A 13,066-nucleotide genomic window follows, 5' to 3' on the forward strand; every position below is an offset into this window, starting at 1 on the left:
GTTACAAATATACTCTTCAAAAAAAGAAACGCAAAAGGGATATTTTTGTTATTTTAAAGAGAAATATATGTAATAACGTTACAAGCTCAGAGTATGTGATGTTACACGTATTAAGGCACTGATTGTCAGACCAAAATGACAATAAAAGTTGTGCACTTTGAAAACGGAGGAAAACATCGGAATTTTCGCCAAAACACATTCTTGTCCAATAAATTTGTTTCAGAGATCTGCATGTTCTGCAAGTGCAACATGTGCAAAATCCCTATACAAGTGACGGGTTCTCAGTTTCCATAGCTCAGTGTTAAGCCACCGACACGCAATACAGTTACGCCAAGACTGACTGAAGCACAACGCAACCACGCCATTAGTCGCTTGGAAGCAGGCGAATGTCAATCAGATGTTGCCAGAGCTGTGAATGTCCACCCAAACATCATCACAAGGCTATGGAATCGTCACCAACAACATGGATCAACTCGAGACCGTCCACGATCTGGCAGACTTCGTGTGACCACGCCCGCACAAGATCGCTACATCCGGTTACGTCACCTTCGGGATAGGACCACCACTGCGACGTCTACTGCCTCAACCATACCAGGACTGCGTAGGATTTCAGATCAGACCGTACGCAACAGTCGACGAGATTCTTAGGCCCCATGTGCAACCCATCATGGTGAACGTCAACGACGTTTTTCAACATGACAACGCCCGTCCTCACACAGCCCGACTCACCACTGTCTTCTTGAGACACCACAACATCAACGTTCTTCCCTGGCCCTCCAGATCACCAGATTTAAACCCCATCGAACATCTTTGGGACGAGTTGGACCGACGTCTGCGACAACCTCAACCGCAGACTCTACCTCAGCTAGCAGCAGCTTTGCAGGCTTAGTGAGCAGCCATTCCACAGGATGTGATTCGTCATCTCATCGCTTCCATGGGCAGGAGATGCCAAGCAGTTATTGATGCTCACGGGGGGCATACTCGTTATTGACGTTGAGTAACGTTAAACTTCAACTAGTGAGCGTGGACTTCGCCTTTGCAAAGTTTGGATGTTCAGCAGTGAATGTGCAAAGTTTCACACATGTCATATGAAACTACCCGGAATAAACTTGTTAACAATGTGTTTCAAACTTTGCCTTTTGCGTTTCTTTTTTTGAAGAGTATATATATGTGTGTGTGTATGTGTGTATTAGATAAAAATAAAATTGCCACAGCATAGAACCGTCTATGATCCTGGAATTAGGCCAGTCACTTTTAGTAATCATAGAATTACAATAATGAGCTTTCACAAGTACACCCGAGTTAGTTAAATTGTAGCTTTATACTTAAACAATTTAACTTTAAATGTCAAATTCGATTCTGTATACTCGGACTTAGTTTTCATATTATTTCCTCGTCAGTAATTAATGTCAGATTGTCACTATTCTATAAAATCGAGCACTTAACTCGAAGCCCTTAAGTAACCCTTCATAACTCGTAAGAGGGCTTTGTTGTAGGTCGTACTGGCATCTTTACCTTCAACATTGTTTTGATGGTAGGCATATCTCTTGAATATCTGATTGCCTGAAAAAAGTGACTGTTACATCAGTATACGTTTTACTTGTTTATGAAGAATCATCTGAAGTCAGTCACGTTGTTGTACCGTGAATCTGAAGTTCTATCAATCAATTTCCCATGGTGAAAGGAAATGCAGTTACAGGAAAACAGTCACAATTTTGGCGAGGAAAAAGTGTCATTTTATTTAAATACCATAAATAATTAGAGTAATAAAACAAAAATATTTTAAATCGTTTATTTACTGATAATACATGACTTCTACACTTTGACAACACAAATTGTGTGATGGCATCAGACATACACAATTGTGCAAAAAAATGGAACATTTAAAAAACGTATTTTAATAATAAAAATTGGTTTGTTTGAATAATATTAAAGTTGTTTTATCACTATGACATTAACAATATTATGTTCTTTATTTTCGATACAGTACTAGTTTGCAGTCATTGTAGATTTAATGTACAAATTCTAGTTGTGCAAAGCAATGGAACAAAAATTAATTATAATTACAATCATGTTTTCACGAAATTTCCCGCCTTTTTTTAAATATACCTGTAAATTTCTTTCTTGTTACTTATTTCCTGGGTTTTCCGCTAGTACAGCAGTAAGTCTACGGATTTATAATGCTAAAATCAGACGTTCGATTCCCCTAGGTGGACTCAGTAGATAGCCCGAGGTGGCTTTGCCCTAAGAAAACACACACACACACACACACACACACAGTTTTTCCTGGATTCATTGCCGTATGCTGTCTGTTATTGTGTTTACAACGTGTCTAGCTAGCTTGTTTGCTGTGTCCTTCAGTCTATGTGCTTCACTTTTAAAAGAAAACAATATTTAAACACCAGATGGCATTAAAATCCACGTGACTTTGAAAGCCACAATATCAAACTAAATTTTAAAATGTATAAATTTAAGTGATGTTTCGAGCCGATCTTAGTTCCGCTAACTTACACAAACAAGTTTCAGAAAGCACGTGCACCAATAACGTAACTTGTCATCAAACAATACCATTACACAAGTCAAGATTAAATAAGATATTAAAATAAGTAGTTGAATTCCTACTTCTTGTCACCCAAACCCAATTATCTTCATTATCGAACGTGATTAAATAATAACAGTTATCTTTTAATGTTTCCTTACTATCACTAATCATGTAGTTAAATGTTAACTCACGTTAGTAATGCTTATAATATTATCGAATTTCGCCCAAGGCTACTTCGAGTGCTGCCTACGTCAGATATCCCTAATTTTGAACCAAAGCAGCTTTCTCAGCCGGATTTGTCAGACGACTCCACTGTCTCTACAAGGATGAAAAACTACGGCACGTTTATTTATTTAAATAAAATGTTTTAGAAACACTGCACTAGCAGGAAAGTAACTAATGAACACCACCCACATCTTTGTATAAAAGAACTATGTATCATTTTACACGTTATTGGCTAATATTACAGTAGGTCAAACGTTTTAACTGTGTATTTATTTATTTTGTGTCTATTTCTGTGTGATCGTATGTGACATTTATGCCTATAAATTAAAATGTTTTAGAGAATGTAGTGTTATATTGTGTTAGTGGAAGTAGTATTGTATTCTTACAGAATGCTATTTCACAATTCTCAAATTGGGTAAAATATGAAAAATTAATAACATTTAAGCTAGCTATGCTCTGCCCATTGCAGGAATCTTAACCCCATTCTTAGTGTTATTACCTCTCAATCTTGCCGTTTAACCACCAGGAGACGCTGAATTAGTGAACCTTTTGATGTAATATAAAAACGCTAGCTGTACAAAATGAAGCGAAAGGAAAAACATTCAGTTTCTAAAATATTATTGGAAAAATAAACATAATAGTATTATTACTCGCTAAGCACAGAAATATGAAGAGTTTGCACAGTTTTCCGTCTTATTTTAACTTTTATTAATTACTGTACCAAGTGTCACAGTGGTATATTTACTGAATTACAGTTTTGTATAGTAACTGTGTGTTGGCCAGAACTATGTGTATTAATGTTCCATCGACTGAATTGCATCTATTTCTAGTCGAAACAAAAACAAACAGCAACAAAACCAAGAAATAACCTGTTACTTCATTCAGATAAAAGTTAGCTCGCTATCCACCCAATGAAATATGTGACCCAGTTTGATGTCACGTGCGTATTTGATATAGCTGTTAACCTATCATCCGTGGCATTGCGTTTCCGACCCGAGCGCCATCTGTAGACAAACTTCGATCTTGACTATATTTGCCATTTTTTGAATGTGTAATTTGCTGCCGCTTGGATCAGTAGATGGAGAAATATTTATATTTTGTTGTTGCTTATTTTCATTTATGTTGGTTAACAGCTTTATTGAATATTTAAAAAGCAAATATTTCAGTGTATAAGTTAAGTTGTCCATAAAAGTCGTCATGGACTACTGCCTGGTTCTGTCAAACCCTAGGGTCACCAACCATATAATTAGTCAAGATACAAATCAGTAATATTTGATGCAGAAGTGCTACAGTAGAGTTGGGGAAGAACGTTTCGTTTGAATGATTTCATAACGCTGGCAAGACTTTTAAGTATAAGGCTAAAGAACGCATTATTTCTGAACGTTACGTGCCTAATGACGTATGTTTTGTTCAGATGTGCTCAGTACAACAAAGCGTTTTTTTTCCTACGAGTTGTAGAAGTGTTTTAAATAATATTACAAAACAACCGTAGTTGTTGTTACGCGTAAAGATTCAAAGTGCGTCATATGTACTGTGCCTACTGCAAAGATACAACCCAGGATTTTAACGTTATAAGTTCTCAAATTTACGGCTAAGCAGTTTAGTGGTTGGCAATAACAAGTTAATAAATCGTTAAATAACAATTCGAAAATTTAGTTTAATTATTTTCAATAGAGCAGCCAGCGTATTAATCCTCAGTACCATAATCCACTTGGGAAAAGATGGTATTAAGTTTTTGCAAATATGTCAGTTACAATTGTAATGAAAGCACGTGCCGAATGAGCCTCGGGAAAAAGACTATATAATACGACCTACTGAAGTAAGCTGTTACTTGCCTACAGATCTGTGTAATCGATTGAATATAGAATCCTAGTGTGTGATACTTCGAACAAGCACGAGACATAAGTTAGGTGCGCACTCTCCTTAATATCACCTGTGAAGTACAAGTGACGGGAACTGTCCAAACCTCCGGTTCCCATGGGTTTTGTATGGAAGCCAGATAACTCTCGTTCCCAGGCACTAAAGCAACCGTAGCGTGAAAACGAAGGGACGACAGCGTAAGTAGTTTGTTAATGTGTCCTAGGTGTAAGGTACTGTTGGGTAATAACTTCCCCCAAGGCTCATCTAATCATTAAACTATGAGTATCCTCTTGAACCCTAAGAACTTTGCATGGTATTGTTATAGATCACGTGAAAGGATTACATAAAATAAATAATAAAAAATAGTTTATTTTCTCATTACCTAGGGTATAATATAAAATATCGTCTGCAGTATTATAAATCCAGCGTTTCATTTTTCAGTTTCACTGTTTTTAAAGCATGCATATATGTATATGTATATAAAGATACAATGAATACATTTAATGGAGTTAAATAAGCAACATATTAATTGTTCCTAGGCGATTAAACTCAGCACTATAAACCAAAAATGAACTTAATACAATACAGAAACTTTACTAGAATTGTATCTCGGGAGATTTTAACTTCAAGTGGAGCTCTCGTCATCACGAAGGTCGAAACGTTCTTCAGTACTTTATTTTAATTAAAGTGTTATTACCCATACGAGCGCACGGTATGGCCAGGTGGTTAAGATACTCGACTCGTAATTCGAGGGTCTTGGGATCAAATCTCCATCACAACAAATATGCTTGCTCTTTCAGCCGTGGGGGCGTTATAATGTCACGCTCAATCCCGCTATTCGTTGATAAAAGAGTAGCTCAAGAACTGGCGGTGGGTGGTGGTGACTAGCTGCCTTCCCTCTAGTCTTACACTGCTAAATTAGGACGGTATTCAAAACCAAACCAGACTTCAAGTATTTTTCGTCATCACAAATATAGAAAAATTGAAATTCCAAATTATACCTCCATTATCGCACTTTGTAATTCTCAAGACATTACTCATCATTACTTAAAGTTTACTTACAGAAAGACCAATAGTTTTCTATACAGATTTTCCATTTATAGTTTTAACATCATATTGTGTTAGTGCTTTTTAAACTGTAATTACTTTCAGAAGAACAAAAAAAAAAAGCTACACACAAATAGCCACTAGCAACGTTCAATTGTCCCCCGCTAGTATAGCTGTAAGTCTATGGATTTACAATGCTAAAATCAGCCATTCGATTCCCTTCAGTGGACTCAGCAGATCGCTCGATGTGGCTTTGCTATAAGAAAACACAAACACAAGTTCAACTTGTTTTACTCGCGTGCAAGACAATTTATATTTCACAGTGTAGGGCCAGCAAAAAGGGAGGCATCGAAACGAGATTACGCGAAATTTAATTTGAAAATAAAATAATCGATTTTTCACAGTCTCGTTAGGAATACGGATTTAATCTTTACGTAGTTTATCAGAGTGATATCTTTTTAAATCGCATAAAAAGAAACTTTACACCCTTAGATCTTAAACTGTTTAATTGTTTAAACTTTAACCACGAAAAAATAAAAGGTCAAATTGCATTAAACCAGTTAATTTATTTTATGTGTTCAGGTTTCTAACGATCTTGTAAAAATTTATAACATCTGACATATAAAGGTTAAGATTTACCTTTCTCTAAGATAATCTCATATCCTTGATTTCTCCGTCAGATATTTTGGAAATAAAGAATTTTATAGTTGTGGCATGAACAGATGTCGCTCGTGTAATCTTCCTTCGATTGCGCTACGTGTAGTTGTTGAAATACTTACTTTAATAGTCTATTTCTTACGCGGTTCTTGTAGCGCTATAAAATCGCATCTGTGTAGTCATTCTAATGGTTGGGTGTTTGAAGACCAACCAGAAGCGAGGTGTATTTAATAGATGAGCTTTTCTCATTTCACCAGGCTTCACTGCTCTGCTTTTTATTGCTTGTTCATTTCACGATCTTTCCTTGATTAATATATGAGACAAAGATAGATAAGTAATCTCTAACCAGTGTTTTTTATAACCACTTTCCTTTTTCTGATACTAAAGTACATGATGGTCAATACGACATTAACTTTATGGCATGAGGGATAGAGAGGTACCTGATATTTTAGCTGTTGAAAGGGCTTCAGTTTCGTTTGATACACAAACTTTCCTTTGCTGGCCCGACATGGCCAGGTGGGCTAAGGCGTTCAATTCGTAATCTTAGGGCGTGGGTTCGAATCTCGGTCGCACCAATCATGCTCGCCCTTTCAGCCGTGGGGGCGTTATAATGTGACGGTCAAACCCATTATTCGATGGTAAAAGAGTAGCTCAAGAGTTGGCGGTGGATGGTGATGAGTAGCTGCTTTCCTCTAGTCTTATACTGCTAAATTAGGGACAGCTAGCGCAGGTATCCCTCGTGTAACTTTGCGCGAAATTCAAAACAAACAAACTAATTTTAATTGTACCATACTTACTCCTTTCTGCTAGTTTTTGACGAACCAACTCAGATGCTTCTCTCATGATGCTTTTTTCTATACGAGAGAACAGACCGAAAATCTGAAAAATTCCCATCAGTAGTACTGAAATCTGCTCTATTCGTCTTACTGGTATTCCACTTTTTCATTCTGTTTCTATAATAATAATAATATTGTTATTATCCTTATGATAATTTTGACATAATTTTTCAAAAGATCAGATAGCTTTAATAACAGGTTACAATAATATAGATCTCCGGAATGATTACATGTACACCAAAAAATGTTAATGGATCGTGTCCCTAATATAACATTGTATACATACTATTGTTTATGTAATATAACATATACCGAATGAATATTAGGCTTACCTGTATAATAACTTTTTCATTCAATTTTTTGAATATCGGCTCTTCGGATCATTGAGTTGTTGTTTTCCTCTTTTCCTCTTGTATGTTTTAAAATGCAAGGTTTATCACAAAAACAAAATATCTCTAGGAAAAGATGAATGCATCCTGCCATCTCTCCTATACTGGTTCTTTCTGTACTAATTTTAGATTTTGCCTCACTATCCAGCAATTTTGACAATTCGCGGCGCTGCAATCGGTTTTAGTAAGATTTCACTCAGATTTCACGTTGTTTATTTGTTTTAAAACAGAGCTACATTGGACTATCTACTGTGTTCACTGCGGAGAATCGAACCTTGGATTTTAGCGTTGTGAATCCGTAGACTTACCACTGTTTCTGTAGAATATTCTAACGCACTGATCCTAAATTTGATATGCTCGTATATTTCTTATCTCCAGTTTTTACCAAATCATTACAGTAGGTGACAACACATGAGGATATGGAAGGTACAATACGATTTTTATTATTACGTGTTTTAAGGAAATAGTGAACATGAAATTAATGATTTATATATTGTTGTATGTTTTTTCTTGTAACTGGCTGTTATCTTGAGCTCTCGCGATATGTTACACGAAATACAGAAAATAGATGGCGATGGAATTCCAATTATGAGCATGGTTCTGGTTATTTTATAAAATTCTCTCAAACAAGAGTGATGTTCGGAAGATTATGGGTTATTTCATCATCTTTTGCACTTATTTTTAACTTTCTAAAAGCTTTTTCCCCTTGGAGAGAAACATTAACAAATGGATCCGCACCTCGTACAACGTTTATTTTATTGGCTTGACTTGAGTTGCCTGCATTTGTAGTATTCGCTGCCAGACTCAATGCGTCGGGCAATCAACAACGGTATACAAACACGTATAACACTATAAATGTTTTTGTTTCTATGGAGTTTTGAGTCCGTTTCGTATGTATGCCAAATACGCATTGGTAGCTGCTATATCATGTAAAGCAAGCGACAAATGAAGCGAAATTTTCGAGTATGAACTGTTTGTGAGTCTGTATGATAAAAATACACTATCGTTTTGCTTTGTGGCCAAAAAACAACCTGCAGGACAAACCGTGTTTTATTAACAGGAGTGATGGGTTAGCGATTTTCCAACTTCTATAGTGGCCATCGCACTAAACATGCTCGCCCACCCAGCCGTGGGGGCGTTATAATGTGACGATCAATCCCACTATTTGTTGGTAAAAGAGTAGCCCAAGAGTTGGCGGTGGGTGGTAATAGCTAGCTGCCTTCCCTCTAGTCTTACACTTCTAAATTAGCATGTTTAGCGCGACGGGGATGCGAACCCGCGACCCTCAGATTACGAGTCGCACGCCTTAACACGCTTGGTCATGCCGGGCCCAGTACTGTTAGACAAAACAAATTAGATTAACAGTTTCTAGCTGAAGTTTTCAAAAAAATCATATGAGTGAACGATTAATATTGATCATTAAGTGTCAACTTCTCAGCACAATTTACAAGTGGATAAATTTTATTAAATTATCCTAATTAAAATGCGTCTAGCATCATGTGATATTAGCTTAAGCAATTAACATAAATAATGATGCTTAATAAGGTTGTACCAATTGCATAGGAGAGATGGCAAGAAACTGTTAACCTTAATTCCATGGCGTTACTAGAAAGGAGGATATTAACACTGTTTTATAGAGGAAAACTACCACCGTATATTTTAAAGAATCTGATTGGTTCTGTAAAGTAAATTATGTTCCGAATAATAGGTTGCGATCCTAAAGCTAATGTTGGTTACTATCTAGTGTCATTTCTTTATTTGGTGTATTTGTTGATGTGTTTCCACAAAAAGTCATAATATCTAATAACAAAATACCGTAAGTGTGAAAAAAGGTACCGCCAAAAAGGATTGATTGTGCGACTTCAAGGAATGAAATCTAAATTGATGTGAAAATTGGTAGCTACACTTAAGTGTTTATTACTTAGCTAGGACTCGTATTTTGTTTTATCCACCATCCTGCCCAAATTGAACAAAATGTGTGGCCTGGCCGATCAATGAATGATTATTTGCTGTAAATGTTTTATCAATGGTGTAAGTGTAGTTACCAGTTCGGCCGCCAGTTTTAATTTCATTCCTTTAAGCTGCACACTAAATCCTAGTTGGTCCTCTAGTGGCACATCGGTATTTCTGGAGATTTATAACTCTAGAATCTAGCATTCGATACCCGTTGTGAGGAGAGCACTAATATCTCATTGTCTAGCTTTGTGCTGAATTACAAACAAAAGAAACCTAGCGGAATTCTTTTTAACAGCACCTTTTCTCGACAACTAAGGTGTTTTTGATTAGATTAAGAGAAGAGCAAGGTTGCACTGAACGCTACAACAATACTATTCAAGTTCATGACCCTGAAAATATCAAGAAAAATCAGTGTTTATACAGTGTAATACGCCATATAAACCTTATCCAAGAGTACTATCTATAGCATTTGATAAAGTATTAGTAATAGTCATGGAGGGAGGAAGAGATTTGCTAAGAACCTGACCCATCCACCCCCAACGACTGAACATCATGCCAGCATAGACGATAAATAAAACGTTCTGATATGGTATGAGGCAGTTACATTAGTTCTAGGGTGTGAAAGGTGTGTTTTTTCTTGTTTTTAGAGCAAAAAATGTCAGAGTTTGAAGTAGTGCGTTTCGTTTCGACATGATGGTGATGTTTTTATTGAACTTCGCGCATAGCTTCTCCTTAATTATGAACTGATAGACTAGAAGGAAGGTAGCTAGTCGACACCACCCACCGCCAACTTTTGGATTACTATTTTGTTTTCTATCAGCGAAAAAGTGAGATTTTCCATCACATTAAAATGCCCCATGGCTGAAAGGGCGGAAATGCTCGCTTACGGGATTCTAACACGCAGCCCGCTGATTGCAAATCGAGTGTCCTAACTACCAGGCGAAATATAAAATGGTTTATGGAAATATTACTACATTGCTCCTCCCCCTCTCTATTGTATGAGAATGTACTGCACCAAAGTACAGTGACGTGTTCATATAAGGTATAATATGGTTGTCGACTATTCAACCAGTCAGATACAGCTACGTCCCTATAATGCCTATAAAAGTACTCTTCCCAGTAGTAGTGTGGTCAATGCACTCTTGAGTCTCAGTACTGAAACCAAAGTTTTGGTTGATGTAGGATACTTCATGCGACTTATTGTATGGAAACTGCATGATTCAGCTGCAGCTGTATGGAAATTTTGATAAATTGCGTGAATTTAGTTAGAGTGGTTGATATTACAAAAAAGGTGAAAGTATAAAAGGTGCAACACTTCAACCGTGGTGTCAATTAATTCGAGGTTTGTTCACTATGTTATACACAACAATCCAGTGGAGAATCTTGTTAGCATCTCTTTTAACATTTCTCATCCCATATCCCAGGATATGGTAAATGTGATGTAGTTTACATAACATACTATTCTCTCTTTTCATTCATTGGTTCTCAGAATTACAATACTCAATAGTCTTTGAATGTTTTAATTTTTAATCTTCAGATACCGCTAAAATAAAAGCATAAAATGTTTCAAGTTTGTGTTCTGTTGTAGCAAAGCCACATCGGGCTATCTGCTGAGCCCACCGAGGGTAATCAAACCCCTGATTCTAGGGTTGTAAATCCGTAGACTTTCCGTTGCACTAGCGGGGAGCAAATATTTCATGATGAAAAAGATTATATAGCTATCAGTCAGCCTGGCAGCAATAATTAACATTATCCATAACCAATTTTATCCTTTTTATTTTATTTTTGTGGAACGGAGATTTTGTATAGAATACGGATTTTAATATAAACTTAATTATATGTTATGTGAACTTTAATAAGGTTTCTTTATTACAACTTAAGTAGTAATCCAGATTGTACTTTAATAATTTTTTTAACAAATTGTTAAACTTAATTAGATATGATTCTTTGTTCAAGCAGACGCTTTAAAAATAAAAAAAAATGTCATATAGTAATGTAGATTATATTGTAATTACACAAAATACATTAAGCCTGATTTGGTGTAGCTATATAATATTAATTCAGCTTTGTATTAAGTATATATGCATGTCCAGAGAACCTCTTCCATTGTTCTGGTTCTGGAACTAGCCAGGTCAAATTTTACAGGTGAACTTGGGGAGTGTCTTTTTTATTTACATGGTGTAATCTTCCTTGGTAAGGGAGCTAAAACGCTCACAGGTCACCCAGACATGGTGAGAAACTAAAATTGAGATTGTTGAAAATTAATCTGGCATCGAATTTTGTGATCCTGGATACCTCAGCATCTCAAGACGTCAGGTATAAACTGTATAAACCTCGAAGTAGCCTTAGAAGTAATTCAGTATAATGAAGGAGCTTGATTCGTACACTAGAGAGCTCTGTAATCGCAAAAGAGCCTTTGAACTCTCTGTTGGCGCACGGATATTTTACGGACGCTATTATACAAGACGTGTCTGCCACGTTTTTTGAAATAATTATTAAGCAGTAACCTTAACTATACTTAATTTGGGCAAAAAAATCGCTAAGCCTATTCAGAGTGAGATTACCTATATAAAATCAATTTTTTGTCATTAAATAGGAGCCGAGATTATCTAAGATATATTCAGGATAAAACACTAGCTTAATTCGGTATACTTATTAATATTAAAAACATGATTGCCAAGTTTTCATTAATATTATTCAATAGTAACGTTGACTATATTTAATTTGGGCAAAAATATCGCTAAGCCTATTTAGGGTGAGATAACCTATATAAAGACACGTATTTGTCGTTTAAATAGTAATATGGATTATGGCCATTTTATGTAGAAAAAAAAATTAAACTTAATTCGGTATACTTATCATTATTAAAACATATTTATTATTATTATGGCTAAGTTTAATTTAAGTTAGACCAAAACATTGTCAAGCTTAATATGACTTTGATAAATTCAAACCCAGGCTCTAACTTTTGATTTAAATGAAACACCATTCAGTCTTTTCAAAGTGCAATTTTCTTATCAGCAACACGTTTTTTCAATTAAAGAAATATTAATAAACAGCAAGTGATCGTAAACAGAAAGAAATCGCATTAAATAAGATAGCAGTAAGCTAATGTTTCACTCGACATAAGACAGTATGTTATTGATAATACTTCGCCTCAGTGCACAAACCCAATCTCAATTGAGAAAGAAAATAAATGCAAGTAGCATGAGCACACAATAAAACTGAGTTTAGTATAGCTTAGGTTCACTTTACAAGTATAATACAAAATCTGAAGAGCAAATTCTATTGGACGATTGTGTATGGAATGTCAGAATTGGCTTACGTGTTTATAGCACAAAACAAAAGTTCAACCTATTTTTCTTACGCTTAGCTATAATTATTAATAACACTTTTTGTGAAAGCAAAGTGGAAAACACAAGAATTTTGGAAATTACTTTTAAACAAGAATCATTCTTCACTAGAAAGCTTTGTTGAAGCTTATATATAACACATACAAAAACGTTGTATGTACGTTTAAAATTTGATTGACAAGTTAACATTTAGGGACCATT

General features: G+C 35.7%; 1 protein-coding gene across 3 annotated transcripts in view; it reads left to right on the plus strand.

Annotated features, from left to right (window-relative positions):
* The window catches only part of LOC143230534 (uncharacterized), a 59,242-nt gene that overhangs the window by 22,847 nt on the left and 23,329 nt on the right, over positions 1-13,066 (plus strand). The window contains exon 1 of one of the 3 annotated variants that reach the window (XM_076464273.1): positions 3,857-4,824. The exons of the other annotated variants lie outside the window; for them this stretch is intronic. The gene's annotated coding sequence lies outside the window, so the exon portion shown is untranslated. Of the gene's footprint in view, positions 1-3,856; positions 4,825-13,066 lie in introns of those variants that run through there. 3 annotated transcript variants of the gene reach the window in all.

This window comes from Tachypleus tridentatus, chromosome 10, assembly GCF_004210375.1.
Source record: "Tachypleus tridentatus isolate NWPU-2018 chromosome 10, ASM421037v1, whole genome shotgun sequence".
Classification (NCBI taxonomy): domain Eukaryota; kingdom Metazoa; phylum Arthropoda; class Merostomata; order Xiphosura; family Limulidae; genus Tachypleus; species Tachypleus tridentatus.